General features: G+C 47.4%; 1 protein-coding gene across 5 annotated transcripts in view; it reads right to left on the bottom strand.

Annotated features, from left to right (window-relative positions):
* atp13a3 (ATPase 13A3) overlaps nucleotides 1–19,719 on the bottom strand; it is a 48,082-nt gene extending 28,363 nt beyond the window's left edge. For 3 of the 5 annotated variants that reach the window (XM_061239251.1, XM_061239254.1, XM_061239256.1), the window contains exons 1-2: nucleotides 19,547–19,719; nucleotides 3,289–3,351 (exon numbers count right to left, since the gene is read on the bottom strand). The gene's annotated coding sequence lies outside the window, so the exon portion shown is untranslated. Of the gene's footprint in view, nucleotides 1–3,288; nucleotides 3,352–6,482; nucleotides 6,522–16,297; nucleotides 16,318–19,546 lie in introns of those variants that run through there. The other 2 variants (XM_061239252.1, XM_061239253.1) reach the window with 2 other exon arrangements.
* Nucleotides 19,720–22,225: the final 2,506 nt, after the last annotated feature.

Genomic DNA, 22,225 nt, shown 5'->3' with positions numbered 1-22,225 from the left:
TTAGGGTTCTTCAGAAAGCCCCATCACAAGTGGGAACCTTCAAATTCTGCAAACTCCCTGTGTTCCTTCATCAACCGAGAATGCACCCCGTGGTATTACGGTAATGCAGCTGAAGGTTCTCCCTCTGCCCCGGTCTCCCCTCCCCTCTCTATCTCTCACACACACTCTTTCACACACTCACAGAGACTGATAACCGCTCGGACTGAAACGCCCCGCCCCTCTCCCTGAGTCTTCCCCTCAGAGGAAGACTCACGGCGGTGTGGTCTGGCTACGCCGCGTGACTGCGACCCGGAAGGTTGGTGGTTCAAGCCCCAGTGTGGCCGCAATAAGACCAGTCGCAGCCGTTGGACGCTTAACCCCGCATTGCTCCCGGGAGGATTGACTCCCTGTTTAGTCAAATCAACCCCAAGTCGCTTTGGATAAAAGCATCAGCTAAACAGCTGTAATGTCATTCGCCAGAGTATATAAGGCTGCAGACAATGTACTAGCACACACTTCTGCGACCAGACAATGAGCTCAGACCCATTTTAGGTTCAAAAGGAGCAGCGAATGTTTTTAAATGGGATTGAGAGGAATTCTGTGGGGACATATTTTCAGGGAGGCTCGGTGGAAAGTCCAGGGGTCAGAAAGTAAAAGTCACGCCAAGTGCTTCTTCCACCCACGAGTTCAGCCAGCTGATTTCACTCAGTGGTTCCACCTCCTGGCTGAACAATGCTAATTAGCAAATTCAGGTGCCTGGAAGAGACTTTTACTTTCTGAACCCGGGTTTTCCCCCTCCGATGACGCATGTGGTCGGCACGTTTTTTCAGTGCTGAAGCTCTGCCAGGTGACTCCCACGGACAGGTGTGCACAGGCTCGAGACGGAGGCAGGAGCAGCTGTCTGTCAATCAGCTCCAGGGGCCCGCCATTCCCGCCAGAATAACTGGGAGAGGCGGGGCATTAGGGCCCTGTTCCTCAAACCACAATCCTCCAGGGCTGGTTGTACACCCTCGCTGTACCTGGGAGTCAGCTGCGAAGACAGTCGGGCCGTGCAGTAGACGCAGGTAATTACGCCGGAGGAAAGAGAAACCGGACCGGATGAGTTTGGAATCGAGGGCCATATTTGACTATCAGAGAGCGTGTGTGTCGGGGAAGGGGAGCGAAACAGGGGTGTGGTTATGGGGGGGGGGGGGGGGGGCTGTTGTGGGTAGGCAGGATGGCAGCTCTTTTCGGGAGTTCCTGAAATACGCAGAGCGTGAAATTCCACATCAGACGCGTGTCTGGGAAACAGCGGTGGGTCATTTAATGCTGAATTGTTATTGTTTCAGTAATCTCCATTCGCTGGATTTCGCTCAGTTTGGCGCTCAGAACAGGCTTATGGAAGGACGGGAACAAGTCCCGGCTTGCACCTGCAAACAGCTCTGTGATTGGCTCCCGACACAGCTGTGTGTGTGTGTGTGTGTGTGTGTGGATGTTGCACAGCTGTGTGACGGGCTCCTGAACATAGCTCTGTGATTGGTTGCTTTGAAGAGCACCGATTGGTTGCAGCCATGTGATTCGCTCTGGCACAACGCTTTATGATTGGCCGCTGAACGCAGCCGTGTGATTGGCTCCTGCATGCAGCTGGGTGATTGGCTGCAGCATGCAGCTCTGTCACAGGCTGCTGCACAGCTGCTCCAGCAGCCAATCGCACAATTTGGTTCCTATTTCACAAAATGAATTACGATTCAATTTATGAATTGAAAAAGGACATACCAGACATTTTTTTTGCCGTCGTCAGAAAAGAAAAAAAAGCGGAAATCCTGTTTCGCAATAGTTTGTGACACAGAATTCCGTTTGCGGTATTCTGCACAGGCACAAAATAACACAGCGAAGCAACAAATCACTCGTTCAGTTAATCCTGTACTAAGTCGCTATGGATACGAGCATTTGCTCCGTGAATGTGTTGTAACTGTAACCATCTCTCCATGCACACACTTCAAACGAGGTGATTATGACATCACCTCCTGCACAACCAATAGGAACGCAAAGATGACCCAACAGGTCACAAAGGTTACCCAATACAAGGAGAGGGTATATACACATGAGTGTGTATAGAGTCTTTTACAAAGCCTGCCTATGGAGACCCTATAGAAGGCCATCCTTGGCCTCAGACAGCACAAAGAAGATCTTTCCGATAAGGCAAACGCTCACAAACATCCCTTTGTGGTAGCATTATAAATGTTTGTCAAGAGAGGTCAACGCCTTGTCAACTAGCAGTGTGTGCGCATGTGTGTGTGTGTGTGTGCGTATATACCGCAAAACAAATTGGTGAATCCAAAAGTAAAAAAAAACGAAAACAATTATTGTTAAAAAATAAAAATAAAATAAAACAATGTTTTTTTTTTTTTTGGTGCTCAGTCCTATATCACTGACCTGTCAATCAAAAGTATAAACCTGACAGAAATAACAATAAATAAACCCAACCGAACAAGGACAAGCTGACCGTGCAGGATGATAAAAGCTGGCCACCGCACTCTCCCCCCAAAACATCAGCAACACACTGAAGACCAGCGAGCAGCAAACTGTCACATTAAACCCTGTAATTATGAAGCACAGAGGACCCATCATGATTTCCCATTAGAAAAATCATCCGCCCAGCAGCCAATATTCATTTATACAGGGCAGGTTGACCAGAGCACTCGCCAGTGGGCCAACCTGCGTGTGTCTGTATGGTGGGAGGAAACCGGAGAGTCTGGGGAAAACCCCACACAGGCACACAGGCACACGGAGACAACATCCTGTCGTCACCAACTCACCTGTCACCTGTCACCTGTCAACACCGGTCAGCTCCACCAAAACCGGTTTACACTCAACCCTGAGCCAATCCCACCCACCTCCCTCAAGCTTAACAGCCTTAAACAAAACCAGAGAGTGTGTGTGAGAGGGAGAGAGAGAGAGAGTGTGTGAGAGGGAGAGAGTGTGTGAGAGGGAGAGAGAGAGTGTGTGTGAGAGGGAGAGAGATAGTGTGTGTGAGAGGGAGAGAGATAGTGTGTGAGAGAGGGAGAGATAGTGTGTGTGAGAGGGAGAGAGAGAGAGTGTGTGTGAGAGGGAGAGAGAGAGTGTGTGAGAGGGAGAGAGTGTGAGAGGGAGAGAGAGAGTGTGAGAGGGAGAGAGTGTGTGTGTGTATGTGAGAGGAAGAGAGAGAGAGAGGGAGGGAGAAAGTCAGTGATGAAATTGGATACTGTAATTATTACCCAACCTTCAGACAGACACACAGGGTAGGGTGTAGGCTGAGGGGGGTTGGGTTGCTAAGAGACCTCTCCTTACCTTCAGACAGCCCCCCGCCCTCTCGAGCAACAGTCCCGTCTCTTACGACACCAACCTGGGCTCCTGCAACAGAGGGGGCAGTCTGTCAGACACATCACATCATCCATCAACCATAACAACACCCTCATAACGATCAGGTATTTATCTGACACTTATATCCAAAGGGAATTACTGTTGATTAGACTACGCAGGGGACAACCCCCCCCCCCGGAGCAATGTGGGGTTTCGGGCCCAGCTGCTCTGTGGATCTTATTGTAGCTACACCGAGGCTTGAACCACCAACCTTCCAGGTCCCAATGAAGCACCTTAGCCACTAGGTTACCGACCACTCAGGTAATCATTTAACCAGGTAAGTCACTGAGAACACAGTCTCTTTTCGGCAGAAAGCAACCAGGGCAAGATTTGCATATACCAACGGTAGTCCTGGACTAACTTGAGTTTGGTGTCAAGGGCCGGGTTGTAATTCAACTGAATCCAAATTACACGGGTTGTCTTAATCAAAGCAAACCACAATATCAACAATTACCCTTTTATGTAAGCATATATTCCTCAGAACATTACTCACTAGCATCAGCTGACATACACATGGAATTGGGCAAAATCCACAGTAACTTTCCATGGAAAGTTTCTGGAAAGTTACTGGGAGTTCACCGGAAAATTACCAGACCTGACAGCTGGGTCAGACACAAAGGGAGGCTCCACTTACATTCTGCACTTAAGATAAAGAAGGAAAAAAAGGTCCATGGCCCCCATGATGACTTATTCAGGATGTCAAAAACATCAAATATTACACTGCAATCACTCAGCATGTCTAAGTCAGACAGAGCACATCTGCTGATTGGGGAAGTCACTTCTGCCCGTGGCCTAGCAACAGCAGTCGACGCTTAGGGACTTTTACAGTGTCGACACCAAATTCAGTTTACAGAACGCTCGTGATTAAAGACCGAGGTTCAATTTGACAACCGTATCAACGCGTTAGCCCCCCAAATGACAATAGCACAAAAAGCACTTGAGATTTATGCAACAACTCAATTGAGGCAAGAGCTGCTCAACAACACGGTTACCGCAATAATGACAAGCACGGACATCTTTATTTTACTTTGTGTGTGTTAGACACAAAAGCCATTGTCGGGAATACATTTACAATGCAAGAGAGGCCAGTGACCTTGTACAAGGAAGAATGATAATTCAACTACACTGGGCGCAGTTCGCAAGTTGGCAAGGTGGTGTTTTATTTTCATGGTTATGACAGATTACACACCAATACCGGTAATCCTTTAACCCGTTGAGGAGAAGGAGTTTTGGAATGCTGTCTGAAAATTGTAAGTCGATGTTCTAGAACTGCCATTGATTTCAGTTCAGTTGTGATTGTTACATCAGCATTAGAATGTTCATCTGAGAACATTCTAATCACATATCTGTAATCTCAAACCTCAACGTGTTAATAATTAATGAAAACTCAAGATGTCATTCCCAGCAACTATAAGGAATCCTTGCGGTGAGTTTTGCCAGTAGCAGGGTTCTGTATTCCTCGCTTAGAGACTCAGATCCATATTAGTGCTCAGGACCAATATTCATAAAGAATCTTTTGGCATTGGAGGTTAGGGTATGAACAGGGGGAAGCCCTGCAGCACTGCTGTTCGGAGGTGGTTTATGAATATTTGTGCAGCTCACTTATTAATACGCTTATGATCCGTTTGACGCGTGAAGCCAGGCTTACTGTTAAGGACCCATAAAAAGTGCTGACTCTTCGAAGCAGTACGCCACAAGGCTTTTCACCCAGAATTACTCCCCAACGCAGCCCCTGCCCCCCGAACCGCAAGCAGAGCTGTTATCAGACTTGCGTAGAATTCTTTCTTTTTTTTTTTTTTCTTTGTGTGATCAAATGTTTGCGTAGTATTCATAATAACTGGGTCGCCCTTCAGCATAAAGCCGGAACTCCGTAGGAATACCAGCACCTATTCTCCAGGTGTGGATCAGACAGGGTGTTTAACGCAGAGCCTCAACGCCGGGCGGTGGGGACCGACGCGGGCGGCTCTGAGCACCCCGCCGAAGGCCCGCGGCAGATACCATCTCCGATATTAATAGCTCCCAGCAGCCCGGCTCAATCGCTATTGTGTAGCTTTGATTAGCGTTTCCTTCCTTATCGTATCAGAGAGGCCACTGTGAGCACACAATGCCCGGGCTAACGGCTACAGTCTGCGCTGGGGGGACGGCCTCACCATGCCACAGGCCACAGCTAGCGCGCAACGCAGCGCTGTAACGTCTGAGCTAACCGCTGCAGTCTGCACTGAGGGGGGGAGAGAGAGAGCAGAGAGAGAGAGCAGAGAGAGAGCAGAGAGAGAGAGCAGAGAGAGAGCAGAGAGAGAGCAGAGAGAGAGAGCAGAGAGAGAGAGCAGAGAGTGAGAGCAGAGAGAGAGAGCAGAGAGAGAGAGCAGAGAGAGAGCAGAGAGAGAGAGAGAGAGCAGAGAGAGAGCAGAGAGAGAGCAGAGAGAGAGCAGAGAGAGAGAGAGAGCAGAGAGAGAGCAGAGAGAGAGAGCAGAGAGAGAGAGAGCAGAGAGAGAGCAGAGAGAGAGAGAGAGAGCAGAGAGAGAGCAGAGAGAGAGCAGAGAGAGAGCAGAGAGAGAGCAGAGAGAGAGAGCAGAGAGTGAGAGCAGAGAGAGAGAGCAGAGAGAGAGAGCAGAGAGAGAGCAGAGAGAGAGAGAGAGGGAGAGAGAGGGAGAGAGAGAGAGAGCAGAGAGAGAGCAGAGAGAGAGCAGAGAGAGAGAGCAGATAGAGAGAGCAGATAGAGAGAGCAGACAGAGAGAGCAGATAGAGAGCAGATAGAGAGAGCAGATAGAGAGAGCAGATAGAGAGAGCAGAGTTCACAATGTCAGAGCCTGAAATTCACAGGCAAAACCTTCTCTTTCCCTGCAATCACACAGATACATACGGTCGGTATAATTACAGTATTTACCATATATAATTATATGCCTAAATTACAATATTCAAAATATTTTATAGATATAATTACAGCAGTACTTATATATAGGTATATATATATAAATAAAATATAGGTATAGGTATAATTGAACAAGGCTGCATTTTTAATAGATGAGCTTTCAGAGAGGAGTTCGGCCAAATAGCTGATAAGGTTGAGCTCTTTTTGGATTTCTCATCGATTTTACATCAGCTGCAGTCGACTTTGAACTTACCGTGAGCCTTCAGATGTATCCATTAACCTGGCAGTGAGTTTAACAACGTTCAGCCTGTACGGGAATGAGCAAGGCAAGGGCAGGCTAACCTGTGACGCACCGCCCGTGCAAAACTCATTACACTGGAATGATCATTGTGCCATTACCTCACTTAAACCTGCTGAGACCAAGAGCATTTCACCCAACAACACGGACCCGGTCAGGACAAACGTCCTGCTTCCCCACCTTGTCCAGGAACAATAAGCATGAGCTAATAAGTCAGGGAGACCAGAACAAAAGTGTAGTCATGCATCCACAGGAGAAGGAGAACAGGTCTCTGGCATGTTTCCATCTCCGTTTCAGTCACCAGCGGCGATGGCTACACCGGCATCAGAACGTTGCCGACGGCATTCTAAATCACATGCCTGTGACCTCACGCCTTCATTTGGAAGGGTTCGTTTGGCGGCGTCGTTAATGCGTTACGTGTGATCGCCGTCGGCTTTGGCCCGCGTCCCCCCACCTCGCCCAGGAACAATACGCATGAGCTAATGGCGCGCTCGATAATCCAGGGAAACCGTCGGAGGAAAAGCGCTCCGCTGTAGCGATGCTATCGCTTCCCGTCATAACCCATAACCGCCATCCTTAATAAAGAGGATATGTTTTGGGTTTTTTTTTGGGGGGGGGGGCGACCCAAGCGTTGTCACCCGGAGCAGCAGCCTCGTCAGGGTTCGGGTGGGGCCATGACCCCCCCCCACCCAGCGCTTTTGTTCTGCTCTCCCCCCTGCCACCCCCCCCCCCCCAGTTCTGTGAATGCACAGTCAGCCAGACCGGGCTGAAGGACTGGATTTAGCGCAAGGCAAGACCTCTGCACCAGGTGCACTGAACCAAATCCCGCCTGTCAAAAAGCATCAGTCAATTCAAACCAAAACAGAGGGGGAAAAACCGCTGACGCAGTACGGACATACTGACAGCCTACAGACACCAACACTCTACAGACACCAACCCTCTATAGACGTCGACACTTAGACGAACCCAGTGTGCAACACGCTTCAGAGACCAACGTTTAGATAAGATAAGCACCACAGCAATGGTGCCAGGTCAAAACTGAAATCTCTCTTGCAGTCTGGGAATTGGGATGGGAATCTGTCAGGTCCTTAAAGTGGCACAGACATGAGGAAGGAAGGATATCACACTTTAACCCTTTCGAAGAGTAAGGTTTTTTTTTTGGAATGTTGGGGGGAAAACCAACATTGCATAAACGCGTACTCTTCAAAAGGGTGTGTTAGTGTGAAGTCAGTGTTCTAGAACTCCACTGATTTCATTCGTCAATAGCGATTGTGACATCAGCATTAGAGTGTCACATTAGAATCACACACGTGTGACCTCACGCTAACCCTGGAACGGGCGGTCTGCTCCCAACTGTCCACTTATCTTCTCCACAACAATCTCCATGACCCCAACCAGTCTGGCTTCAAGAGTGGCCACTCCACTGAAACCGCCCTGCTCGCGGTCACTGAGGCACTCCACTCTGCTAAAGCAAAATCCCTCTCCTCTGTCCTCATCTTCCTCGACCTGTCGGCCGCCTTCGATACAGTCAACCATGAGATTCTGCTCTCATCGCTGTCTGGGATGGGTGTCACAGGTTCTGCACTCGCTTGGTTTTCCTCCTACCTCTCTGGTCGCTCCTACCAGGTGACTTGGAGGGGCGCACTCTCCGACCCTCAACCCCTACGAACTGGAGTCCCGCAGGGCTCGGTTCTTGGGCCTCTCCTCTTCTCGCTATACACCATGTCTCTTGGTTCTGTTATCTCTTCCCACGGCTTCTCTTATCACTCCTACGCTGATGACACCCAACTCTTCATTTCCTTCCCCCCTGACACCCAAATCACCACACAGATCTCTGCCTGCTTGGCTGATATCTCTGCATGGATGACTTCCCATCACCTGAAGCTCAACCTTGCCAAAACTGAGCTTCTCTACATCCCTGCTAAGTCCTCTCCGTCAATCGACCTCTCACTGACTGTGGAGGACTTTGTAGTTTCCTCCTCCCGTACGGCAAAGAATCTTGGGGTGACTCTTGATAACTGCCTCTCCCTGGCTCCACAAGTATCCTCCACTGCCAGAACCTGCAGGTTCTTTCTGTTTAATATACGCCGCATCCGTCATCTCCTGACGGAGAAAGCCACCCAGCTCCTAGTCCAGGCGCTCGTCATTTCCCGCCTGGATTACTGCAACTCCCTCCTAGCCGGTCTCCCAGCGTGCGCCATCAAGCCCCTCCAGCTGGTCCAGAATGCTGCAGCCCGCTTGATCACCAGTCAGCCCAGGTCGGCTCATGTCACCCCGCTTCTCATTGGCCTCCACTGGCTTCCTATTGCCGCACGCATCCGATTCAAGGCCCTAGTGTTGGCATTTCAGGCTGCTAAGGGGACTGCCCCACATTACATACAATCCCTGATCACTCCCTACTCCCCAGCTAGACCACTCCGGTCTGCCAGCTCTGGTCGCCTTACGATTCCCTCTCTACGGGCACCTGGCGGTCGAGCTGCACGTTCACGCCTGTTTTCCGTTCTGGTTCCTCAGTGGTGGAATGACTTGCCTACCACTGTCAGGACAGCAGAATCCCTCCCCCTATTTCGACGCAGACTCAAAACACACCTCTTCAAACTCTACCTTAGCCCCCCCTCCTGATTTACCCCGCCCCCCCCTTCTGATACCCCTATCCCTGTCTAACCCCCCCCCCCCCCCAAAAAAAAAAAAAAATATTGCACTTATATGACGACTATATGTTTAGAACAGCAGTCCAGGTGTATTTTTCTAGTTCTGGATGTGATGCTTTGACTCGTGGTAGAACCTATGCACTTGTAAGTCGCTTTGGATTAAAAGCGTCTGCCAAATGAATAAAATGTAAATGTAAAAATGTAAATGCAAAGAGAGAGTGACGCAACACTTGATGGGGTTGGGCACAGCTATAAGTATGAGGACCTAATGACCACGGATACAGTGCATACACAAAACACACATTTTAGTTATGTGCAGTAAGCATGGGGGAGAAATACCTACTTGAGCGGATCTGGAGATTTAAAATCTACTTTTGTGAAAAAACACGTGAAGAGATAAAAAAGAGGGACGTCCTTCCATCCCATAAACCGAAACAGGGAGAACTTGCTCCAGTCAAGCAGACGCATGAAATGGCATTTCAAATATTTCAGGATGTCAGCCAATCGGTTCAATTACTTGATGAACCACATCTGGCCCTACATTATCACATTACATGTAATTTGCCAGACGCTTTGATCCAAAGCGACTTACAGTTGATTGAGACTAAGCAGGAGACAATCCCCCCCCCCGTAGCAATGCAGTGCTAAGGGCCTTGCTCAAGAGCCCTACAAATCCACACACTGTACGATGCTTCCTAATCCATTCTGTCCCCACATGTTTATCAACATCAGCCAAATCCAAAAATAATGAAGTGGAGCAAAGAAACGTACCCATGACAACAAACTACTGCGTTCACTTTGCCTGTCCAATCGCACGTCGTGTGATCAAGTACAGCGGCATCCATCTTTGTCACAGAAAACCCGTCAAAAGACACATACACACAGACACACACGCCCACGGACATGCACAGACACGGATACAGACATATAGACAGTAACACACACACACACACACGCACGCGCACACACACACGCACACACACACAGCCCAAGCAAATGGTTCCCTTTTTTTTTTTTTTAACTCAAGTCGCTTAAAAAGTGAGAACAGATGAACAGGTTCTCGGAATGTTTGTATTATGACATCAGCATAAGAATGTCGCTGATGGCACTCTAATGACATACTTGTGACCTCACACCTTGATTTAAAGAGCTAACTTGGCAGCGTTAATAAGTTACATAAGATTACCATCAGTTTGGCTGCGTGTCATACCCAGTGGCAGGCTAATTACCTGGTTATAACATAAACCACGGCGGTCCTGCGTGGACTGGTTTCTCCACAGGTGAACCTGCTGCAAGGTGCGCATGAACGGCCGTCAGGAATTTCAAACATCTCCCAGCAGCACACGGCTCAATATGACAGCCAGGAGATATGACCTGACCCTGAGCAGCTCCCCATCAGCCCAGCCGATGAGATAATATGACAGACACAGCAGCGCAGCCTTGGAGAGCCTTTATCATGACAAAGCACACTGACGCTGAAACGCCACAAAATCACAGTACTGTCGGGTCATCAAAACACATCACAACAACATGATGGGATCTGTCCTCGCAGTCAAACCACTAGTGCCCGTGTCACATGCTGTTACTCCCCTGGGACACGCGGACGGACACGTGGACTCACACACTCTCACACTCTCACACACACACACTCTCACACACTCTCACACACACACTCACACACACTCTCACACACACACTCACACACACTCACACACTCTCACACACTCACACACACACACACTCACACACTCACACACACTCACACACTCACACACACTCACACACACTCACACACACTCACACACACTCACTCACACACACTCACACACACTCACACACACTCACACACTCTCACACACTCTCACACACTCTCACACACTCACACACTCACACACACACACACTCACACACACTCACACACACTCACACACACTCACACACACTCACACACACTCTCACACACTCTCACACACTCTCACACACTCTCACACACTCTCACACACTCTCACACACTCACACACTCACACACTCACACACTCACACACTCACACACTCACACACTCACACACACACACACTCACACACTCACACACACACACACACACACACACACACACACACTCACACACACTCACACACACTCTCACACACTCTCACACTCACACACACACACACTCACACACACACACACACACACACACACACACACACACACACACTTCTGGGTTTCTTGCCGTCGAGAGAGGGCCCACACCAACACAAAATAAATGATAAAAAGCCTTCACCCTTCCCCCTCCGGATTCCGGGGCAAAAATAAGAGATTAACACAATAAATCAAAATTAAAAAGACAAACGACGGTGAGAAACCCAGGACTGGAGGACCAGCTCCTCCCTTCTGCGCACTGAACTGAAGGACAAAATGAAATAGAAACGCCACGAAACTGGCTATTGCCCACAGTTCTCCGGTCGGTCTCTGCCCGGTACTGAGGAACCCAGCACGCCTTACAGCTTACAGAACCTGGGCTGATCGGTTGTTTTAATGTTTCAAAACTTTCACCCGCGCTCAAGAAAAAGAGAGAGACAGCAAGAGAGACAACTAGAGAGAGGGAAAGAGAGAAAGATAGTGAGAAAGAGAGAAAGAGAGAGAGGGAGAGAAAGAAAGAGGGAGAGAGGGAAAGAGAGAGAGAGAAGCCTATTAAATCAGTGAAAAGACAAAGAGAAGATCAAACAGGGGGCAGATTTAACTCTGGCCACATGCTCACGGATTAGCACAACCACAGAACACCACGCTGGGAACCGTGCTTATTAATCTCCCAAAGATTAGGCAAAATTTAACATAACAGGGGCACTCATTAACGGCAACACGGGCAGTGGTGGGTGAGATTATCATTCTCGATGCAAAACAAATCCATGTTACGCAACAGGCAGCCCTGACCTCGCACTGCGATTGGCCGAGAGACATTCCAAGGAGAGCATAAGTCACTCAAAGCTCAAATGTTTATGTACGTCTCATCCCTTGTATCGGAGATATCAAACTCGTAGCCTAGCAACGCTTCAGAAGCACTCCATAAAACACTGGCATAATTGCAATAATACTGTACACTCAATAATACTGTACACTCAATAATACTGTAAACTCAATCATACTGTAAACTCAATAATCCTGTGCACTCAATAATACTGTAAATTCAATAATCCTGTGCACTCAATAATGCTGTAAACTCAATAATGCTGTACACTCAATAATACTGTACACTCAATAATACTGTACACTCAAACTCGTGCCTTATCCTGACACGACTGGGACAGGGGTGCCAACATCTCCCAGTTAGGCACTCCTTCTGGATATCATCACATAAGTAATGCACCAAACACACAGACACCAAAAATACAATTCAGGCCAACGGCTAAAAAAAAAAAATATGCACCGTGAAGGAAAATACTTGTGTGACTATTTCTTGAACTATGTTTAAACAGATCTCTTCCAGCAATCTTCCGGCTTTCGATTACGGTAACGCTTTTACCTCGTTTCCACTCACACTCTCATCGCGAGCGACTGACGTAGATCACGGCTAAATCACGGCTAAATCACGGCTAAATCAGGGCTAAATCAGGGCTAAATCAGGGCTAAATCACGGCTAAAACAGGGCTAAATCAGGGCTAAATCAGGGCTAAATCAGGGCTAAATCAGGGCTAAATCAGGGCTAAATCAGGGCTTCACACCCTCCGCTCGCCCACAGCTGTGTCCGGGCCGAAGCGCCGCGGGTGAAGTACCTTCTCCAGCGTTCAGCGGCGGCGTCACGGCGAGGAATCGAGCTCCACGCCCCGCTCTCTGGCCGCACGCACCGCCCCTCCCGCACGCACGCCGGGGGGTCAACACCGGCCGCTCCACTCCCGAAGATCCGCGGAGTCACACGCGATATCTCCTCATCGGGACACGGCGTCCCGCGCAAGGTCAAGAGAAGCCACCGCGACGCTCTCGGTTTATCCGCCGACCTCGTACGGGCGGACTTTTTAACAAGCCATTCGCTTCACCGCGGTTACATTATAACTATATTACATCATAACGCCGCTTTTGATTCGTCGTGCGGCAAGACTTCGGCACGGCGCTGAAAACGGCCACGAAAAACACCAAGTCACAGTCGGCGTGTCGTCCCCATATTTTAAACGCCTCCTTCGCCCCCCAACTGAGTCACACTCCAGAGTGGTGAAGCCATGGACTCGCTCCTCCGGTAAACCCGCTCAGTTTAAACTTTCTGACCGCAAGGCAAACGGCCCAGCTAGCCCAGGTCACCTCACCTTTTTATTTACCGCCCGGAGTTTCTTTCTTCATGCTTTTTCGCGCCGCTGTACGACATTTCACACCGGTTTCTATTTTAATCGCAGGCAGTTCATCACGGTGGAGGATGAAGGCGGGTTTTATCCAGGCCCGGTCTGAGGTGAGCCGCAAGCCGGCACACAAGAAAGACAACCCCCCCCCAAACCCCCCCCGAACGGCACACAAACGCGACCTGGAGGCCGAAGACACCTCCACCGTGCCAGGACATCTCCCGCCCCGCCCTGTCCAAACACCGCCGCGGCCTTCACGCGGGGGTGTGAAACGTTCCCATGCCGACGCCTAGCGGAGATACGCCCCGCACCCCCCTCCCCCCTCCCCCCTCCCCCCTCCCCCCTCCCCACACGCCTCTCCAGCTCGCCCCCGACGACCCCCGCCCATCTCCGCCTCCCAAAATCAGCCCCCCAGCTGAGTTTTCAAAGCGAAAAAGGCAAAAGGTAACCCGACAAGGTTTCAAGTGTTCTGAAACATTCTTAAGCTAAAATGACTAAAAATATTAAGGGCCGCGTTCCAAGACACAGATTAAGCTTGCTCCTGGACTAATTTGGTTTTTTTTTTTTTATGGAAAATCTTAATTTAGTCTAGGACTAGGCTTAATCTGTGTAAGCGAAACAGGCCCGAAATCTGCGTACAATGTTGAGAAAGGAAATAACCCATCAGCACGTCATTTAGTTAAAAACTAAATTTGACACTTGAACTTCAGCACAGGGAGAGATTTGCATTGGTTCCAGTGTGTCCTTAAGGGCGAATGAGCTACAGGTGCAACAGGACCTGCTTCAGGAGGAACACCTGCCTGAATTTGCATTTCTGTGACGCCTAGAAAGCTGAATAGGCAAAGTAAAAGAACAGTAATTTGTTTGAGCAGAATGTGCGTTTCATGGGTATTTAAGTGCAGATGTTCAGTGCAAGAGATTACCACCCTGCCCTTACAGCACGGTGAGGTCTGAACCCCTATGCTAACTGAACCTGACATGAGCAGGCTAATCACCTATTAGCAACAATCAGCGTCCGACCGAATTACCACCCAAGAGTGCCTTCGCTCCTTGCCTAGCCTTCCACGGCACAAATGAGCTCTAACTTAGCATTAACTTTAGACACTGCCACCCGTGAACGGCCTAAACGCACAGCAGCAACAAAATGTAAAATGTCTGCACCGGCTCCTTTGCAGAACAGGACGGTGTCTCAGTTCCCCATTGCCCAGTTCATGTCAGTCCTACAGGTCATATGGTCATCTTACAGGTCCTGCAGGTCACGCAGACAACATTTACACTTGAATATCCGAAATAATTTCCTGATAGCGATTATCCACATACAAACAGACTAAACTGTCGTCATATGCGGAGCCTTCCACCGGACCGGAACACTCGAAACTTCACAAGCACAGAGATCACGTGTGGTGGAGGTTCGAGAGAAACCGAAGGCTCACTAGCGATTACAGAAACCGAACTCTTTTTTTTTTGCTACGGCTGCAACCAACTAACTGGAGTCTCGACACAGCCGTCAACTTTTACACATCGTCTGCCGAGCGTCATTTCAACGCAAACTGAAATAGCGAGAGGCAGAGGGAAGTGGGTTGCCCGGGTTTCGCATTTCACGCGCAAAAGACCGAGGGTAAACGCAATGCGGTTAAATCATATCCGGACACCATCTAGATACAAGCTACACTGAACAACCACGAGTAAACGGGGTCAGTCAACAGTCAAAAGTGTTTTCAGATTTTAAAATAAATAAATAACGCTGAATCGCATGCTTGATTAGAGTCGTCCCTCTCCACACTCAAGCACAGACTGCCGGTTGTGACATCGTGTGTTGCGCTGCCCAATCACGAATTAGGTACTAAAAAGGCACTACACAAAAAAGAGGAAAGAGGTAGACGCCTAATGCTGACACAATACTTCCCCCTCAGCCAAACTTTAAAAGCTTCCTGACCAGCTTACACTGGTGGGACAGTCAAGCAGTCTGGTACTGCACCACATAAAGCAGGCTCACCACGATGCCCGACCGCAACCTGAGACTCTTCTCCTCACAGCGCCCAGCGCGACAGGTTGGTCAGCGCTAAAGCCGCAGCGCCTGATGAACAACACTGTGCTTCTGGGAAACGCAGTGTGGCTGCAAGCCTGAGGGGCCTCTCCACAAGCCATCTTACGTTCGAGATTGAGGAAACGTGGACTTTTTTCGCAGTAATTGTATTTTTTGCTTTCGGTTTTCGAGCATTGTGCCAACCAAGGGATTTTTTTACATTATTGGCATTTTCACGCACGTTCAATGGACAAGCGGAGATGTTGCGATGACCAAGCAAAAGGAAAATGAATACAAGACAGGCTGAAGAAAAATTAAAACTGAAAGGCCGGCAAATGGCGGAAATGTGAAAGCCTTGTTTCTTGTGTGCAGGGTTCACAGAGCTACTGGAAAATGTTTCGGACCTCACAAGCTGTACAGTCACTGCTTAGAGCAGGGGTGCACACCAAGGGCCGTCCACAACAGGATTTTGTGCCAACTTCTGCTCTTAATTATTTAATTAGCTAAATAATGACTAGATCGGACACAGTTGTATATGGACCAGATACAGCGGCAGACTGCAAGTGTGTCCAAAAGATTGTTCTGCGCTCAAGTACAGGAGTGAACCAGTATCATTTATAGAGGTGTCAGAAAAATAGATTAAGGCAATCGGTTGGAACAAAAACCAGCTCGCGGACCAGCCCTCCAGGGCCGGAGTCGTGCACCCCTGGGCTACAATTCCTTCTTCGAAGCGTTGAGCGTTTGAGGTCAATAAGGTGTCTCACTAATGAGGTTTCCGACCGGGATCTCTGCTGGGGGACGACACACTGAGATGGGAAGAGCGTCTCTTTCCCTTTCTCTCGACCGTCGAGACGTGCCAGGACCGCCGCTGATCTCCAAGGTCAAAGGTCAAAGGTGCTTCTCCAGTCGATCACTGTCAGGCACGCTCCTCGTTTGGGGTTTGAGGGGGACTGCTCTGAAAGATTGAACACGGATGAATTTCAGCATCTTTTCCATTCAGGAAAATCAGAAAGGTCTACAGGGAAGACTTTGTATGAATCCAGCTACACGACTCGCCCAGATGATAGTCTGTTGCTTGCTGTAGCGCGACACATTTTCATGTATGCTTTGCGTGCATGTGCTGTGTTAGGGTTGGAGTGAAAACCTACAAGATGGTAGATCTCCAGGAACAGGGTTGGGCAGCCCTGCTCTAGCAGTTGAATGAGGGTACTGTGTTAGGGTTGGACTGAAAACCTACAAGATGGTAGATCTCCAGGAACAGGGTTGGGCAGCCCTGCCCTAGCTGTTGAATGTGCTTTGTTAGGTATGGAGTGAAAACCTACAGGACTAAAAAGCTACCAAATGAATCCCATTACATCATATTGAGATCCAACAAAATGGATTTTTCAAGTGGCTGTTCAGAAACCTAAACTGCAAGGCTTTCAGACAACATTCGGAAATGGCGTGATCTAGTCGACGAAATTAGTTTCATAAACGGGCGCACATTACTCTGAAGATGAAGGGGCAGCATGAAACGCAGCCAATTGCCAAGCGGCCAAGTGAACCCTTCGTGAACTTCAGCCGGGCCCTACTTCCTTTATAGCATGCAAAGCTTTCATCACTCAATCACTGATCATATCTAAAGTAGAAACACCCATGCAGCTCTACGACCAACGCATGAGTCATCGAGTTTGGGGAAAATTCCACAGGACAAAGGCTGCCGGGCCTCGTCAACTGTCCCACCACTCTGAGTAAATAAATAACTTATTATTTAGCAGACACTTTTATTCACACTTAGATTTGATTAGACGAAGCACGGGGCTTGCCCAAGGGCCCCGACAGCTCTGCGGATGTTGTCATGGCTACAACGGAACTTGAACCACCAACCTTCCCGGTCCCAGTCGCGTACCTTAGCCACTAGGCTACAGGCTGCCACTGTATCTCTAATTCTGTTAATTCGGCTCAACTAGTGGCCTAAACGTAGTAAACACTGATGACTGTGGTTAAACCTAGGTGTTAATTCAAGAAACGTTGATAAAATGGAGTATGTTGGCTACACAGCACCAAAATATTTGCATTGCTACCGTTTTCAGCCATGTGAAGTATCAGCACTGAAATATCAAAAAGTATCAGTGCTCTAATGATTCTGGGTCTTAGTTATTCTAACGTGTAGAATGTCCTGGAAATCGCAAAATTCGGTAGGGGCCAGGAGAGAACACGTCGGTCCAAAACAGAGAGTCAGGATGATTCAGTTTTCCCTGAGGCAGGTGATGACGCATGATGCCGTCACCATTTAACAGGGGACGATAACCTCACCTAATTGGTCGGGGCCACGACACGTTCCTTCGTTCATATAAACTTTGTGAATTTTAAAAAATACGTATTAAGACAGGGCAATTGGGGAGTGGTTCAAAGATTAAGAATAACTCACTGTGTGTAGTTTAAAGCGAATTCAAATGGAATTCAAATTCAAAATTCGTCTAGAAGCGTTGTGTCACTGGTTCTTTAACTTACATTTGGATAATAAGTAACGGTTACAACATTAGCCGAACAGAATCACTGAACGCCAAATAAGATATTCTCATTAGCTAGCTGTTAGCTACATTAACATGCATGCCATTGCATTTCTGATGACAGTCGGGTATGTTAGCTAGGTAGTTAGTGCTAGCTAACAACTAATTGGACATGGTCTTCAATTCAATCAATCAATCAAATCAAAATGTATTTAAATAGCACTATTCGTGCCAGGCCAGTTGAAAGTGCTTTAACCTTACGTTAAGTTACAGGCAAAAAAAAAAAAAAAAAAAAAAAAAGGAAGGCGACACCGTCCCTTGGGATAAAATTTTACACCCCTGGATTAGTTCCGCCAATGCAACTTAAATGAAGAAAAGCAGCCATTTAGCAATAGCATCATAGCCAGGCAAACTGACTGACTGTCAATTTAGCTAATTAAGTGAAACCGATGTTTACACACCATTAATGTTAGCTAAGTGAGGTAAACATCAGTCAATTTGACATTAACGTTGCACATCCAGCCACTTCATTTAGCCAGGCATCACAAAGCTAATTTAAGCTGCCATATGATGTGACTATGAAAAGTTTTGGGATTGACTGGAATGGTTCACAAATGAATCGCGGTCATAAGTAAGCTACAAGCTAGCTAGCCAATAAAAAATATTATTCGCGAATTCTATTCGCTCGACAGAAAGCTTCGAAATGGTAGCCGGTAAAGTTAGCCAACTAGCGCTGGATCAGCTAGCCAGACAAGCAGTTCACACTACATAAAACAGTCCTTTGTAACGTAGCAAGCCAACTAGGCTAAATAATGCTGCTAGCCTGACAACACGATAGTGTTTACGTTGGCAACACTAGTGGTGGTATTCAAGAAATATATATATATTTTGACAAAAGGCGAAATTATGTGGCAACTAAGGCTGGCTAGCCTAGAGGGAATACTACCCGCCATGCTTAATTTCAGATTGAGCAGCTAGCAACCATCAAACAAGGCAGCAAGACTACCATAAACCGCTGTCATGTAGCTAAGTTAGCTAACTAGCTAGAGCTTAATCAACATCCAAATAACCTGGAAACCATATTTACGGCTGAAATATTAGATTTAATAACGTTAGCTAGGGATTCAATACAAGCATCTCAAATTGAACAAGCCACATAAAACGTGCAAAGAACAACCTCTTAGCACACCGATATGTCTGTCACGGAATTCACAAAAAGACAGGGCTGGCACGTTTGGGCAATGTCTATTTCAACAAACTATAAACCGGCCATTTACGAATATAACATCGGGTCAATTCACACTAAGTACATATATTAAAGTACAGTAGCTACCGCGACTAGCCAGTTATTGTATTTATATCCAGATATATCAGAATAAGATTAACCTAGCTTGTAAAATACTTGGGTATCCCCATTCCGCGAGGCACATTGGTCTTGCGAGTTGATCGCTAACCTTAGCCGCCACCAGCATACACACGCGGTTACGATAAAGATAATTTAAATAAGAAATAAACACTTACCCAGAACCACCTGGACTCTTTGATTATCACCTGCGAGTCATAATGCGCCCGAAATCGTTGTTAAAGGCGGGGGGGGGGGGGGACGTAATTCAAGTAGCTATCAAACTGTAGTCTGAATGAGAAATGCGCTCAGCGCACGCATTCACAATGTGACAGCTTGTGGCGCTAATCGGCTCGCCTACCACTATGCGCAAGACTGCCTGGAACTGGCTCACTTAGCTACGAGCCAGCCGGAGGAAGTGATGAAGAGGATGTGAGGTCACTTCAACCTACACAAATGTATGAGCCCCCGACGCGCTTGTGCAGTGTGCAAAGTGCGAGTTTACAAATCGTTGTTACATGCCAATTCTCGGTACATAAGAGTCTTCAACATCGCTAAATTAAGCTGTCATCAGGGCTGGACGAGGGTCTACTGTTAACAGCAATCATGCATGAGTAAAAAAAAAAAAGAAAATAGGTCTAAATAAAACATACGTATGGCAATATTCCTCCCATAGATTGCCCTTCACCAGTTGGCATTTGAGTCCGTGCCCCAAATAACTTTCTGGAATTGCATGACATTCTCAACACCGGGACATGGTGCAAAGGACAATGAATACAATGAATACATCAATAGGTTTTGTGAATCCCTTATTAATATTATTGTATGTAAAAGTTCAGAATTTGCGAATATGAATCAAGCTGAAATGGAAACGGAACAGTGCGTATCCTTAAGTGACAAAAAATATTATAGAAGAACTGTAAAGACAGATTGTGACAGCAGTCCGTGTAGTAGGACAGTAAAGACAGACTGAATTGGCGAGTGAATATTTGTGTGCAAACACAGGGTAAATGGCTCAATCCATTTTTATGGCTACTTCAAGCATGGCACCGTCATGTGTGGAAGAAAATAGCATCCTATTCCAATAAAGAGAACGAGAACCATTTTGTATGTGATGGTGTAACACCTGTGGTTTCTTTGTGGGAGAAAAATTCATTCGGATATTTTGTTAGTAAAACTAAAAATGATATCCTTCCGTCTGCTTTGTCTTATCCTGCTATACGGGTTACACAATTAAACTAAAACCATTTCGGAGATAATACTGTAGATAAAAAGGAAGGTTAATTTAGATTTGGCCACCATTTTTCCCACTTCAATAAAATTTCAGTCGCAGGCAAATCATTCCAGGAAAAAAGAAATGTATTGCGAATATAAATTTAGCACAATGCAAATACATCCACGCGTCCACGAGACATTTTGACGGTGGCATGACAGATGTGTGACATGGCTACAGTTAGGATTGTATGGTGACAAAATTACAACGATGGACATTCCTTCCCGAAGATTCCACGAGGACCCCGAAAAGGTCGTGACGTGCGCCCCAATCCCCAAATGCAAAGAAAAACATTGCGACCGCCGGCCTCAGACGTTCTAATCCTCGCTCCCAGTCGGTTGTGCAAACAGAATTCCTCCTATTTAGAGGGAGCAGTCAGTGTGTCTGAGAAAGAGAGAGAATAAACTTGACCCCTGGCCTTGGCCCCAGAGGGCGGCGCTGCCCAGCAACGCAATGTGAAGACTTCAAATGACATCAGAGCGGGGGACCGCGTGTGGAGGCTTGGAATCCCCGCACCATAGAATGCGGCCTCGAGTGCTGATCCGGGATCAGCTCTCGAACAATGTTCGTACGTGGTTGCAATAGTGCTCAACTGCTGCAAAATCTTACAGACTTTGTCATCGTGTTTCTGGAACCAGGGTCGGTGTGGTTAATCTCTGAGTAAAGTAAATTCAGTGCAGAATTTCATAGGAAGGCACATACGCCCATTCACACAACTCTAAAGTCCAGCAAACTTTTCAGGAGTTCGAGAGACATATTCCTAGAAGTTTAATAGACCAATTAATCAGGACTTTGTCGGTCAGTGAGTGGTCAAATGAGGCAAGGTTTTACAGACTGCACTCATATCTAATCTGCTAGATAAATGTAACAAAATACAACTTGAAGTGCAATATAAAAGTCTTGCATAAAGCGTGGAGATTATGATGCTAAAGCAGCCCACGGTTACAGGAATGTGGAGTGTTATGCAAAATTAGCCCACAGTTAGAGGAAACTTGAAACGAAGTGTGGGGCTGAAGCTTCTTTCTTTCAACCCGGGTTTAATCACATTATATTGAATCATAAAGAAGCACAAGTATTGTAGTTCTCTCCTTGTCAAACTACAGATACAATATAAAACGTATATCAGCAAATCATCATCGAGAATCAGGTCAATGCTAGCGCTAGCCACCAATTAATCTCCAAAAAATATGCCACCAAAAGGAAACTGAATTGGAGAAATGCATTTCCTCCGCAACCCGCCTCTAATCTATGCATTGTCTTCGTGTCAGTTTAGGGGAAATGTCTTGATTGACCAACAATTATAACACGACTTGGACATGGAGGAAACAAGCAGTTAAAGCGGAGATATATTAGGGCGCAGAAGAGCCCGAGTCGCCGGGTCTGTTTCTTATCGTTTTCCTCTGGCGTTTAGTAAATGCCTCGATAACTGAGCCGAAAGAATGCAGGAAGCAAACCACTGACCTAATGGGGCAGCGGCTAAATTGCCGAGTTCCACTCCAGAAGTTCATACGACAGATTCTTAATGGCTTGTATTATTTAATGCAGCGTAGACGTAAAAACTGGGCAGTATGAAGTTTCGAAAACG

The sequence above is a fragment of the Conger conger genome, chromosome 4 (genome assembly GCF_963514075.1).
Source record: "Conger conger chromosome 4, fConCon1.1, whole genome shotgun sequence".
Taxonomy (NCBI): Eukaryota; Metazoa; Chordata; class Actinopteri; order Anguilliformes; family Congridae; genus Conger; species Conger conger.
This window is presented reverse-complemented; position numbering and strand designations above follow the sequence as displayed.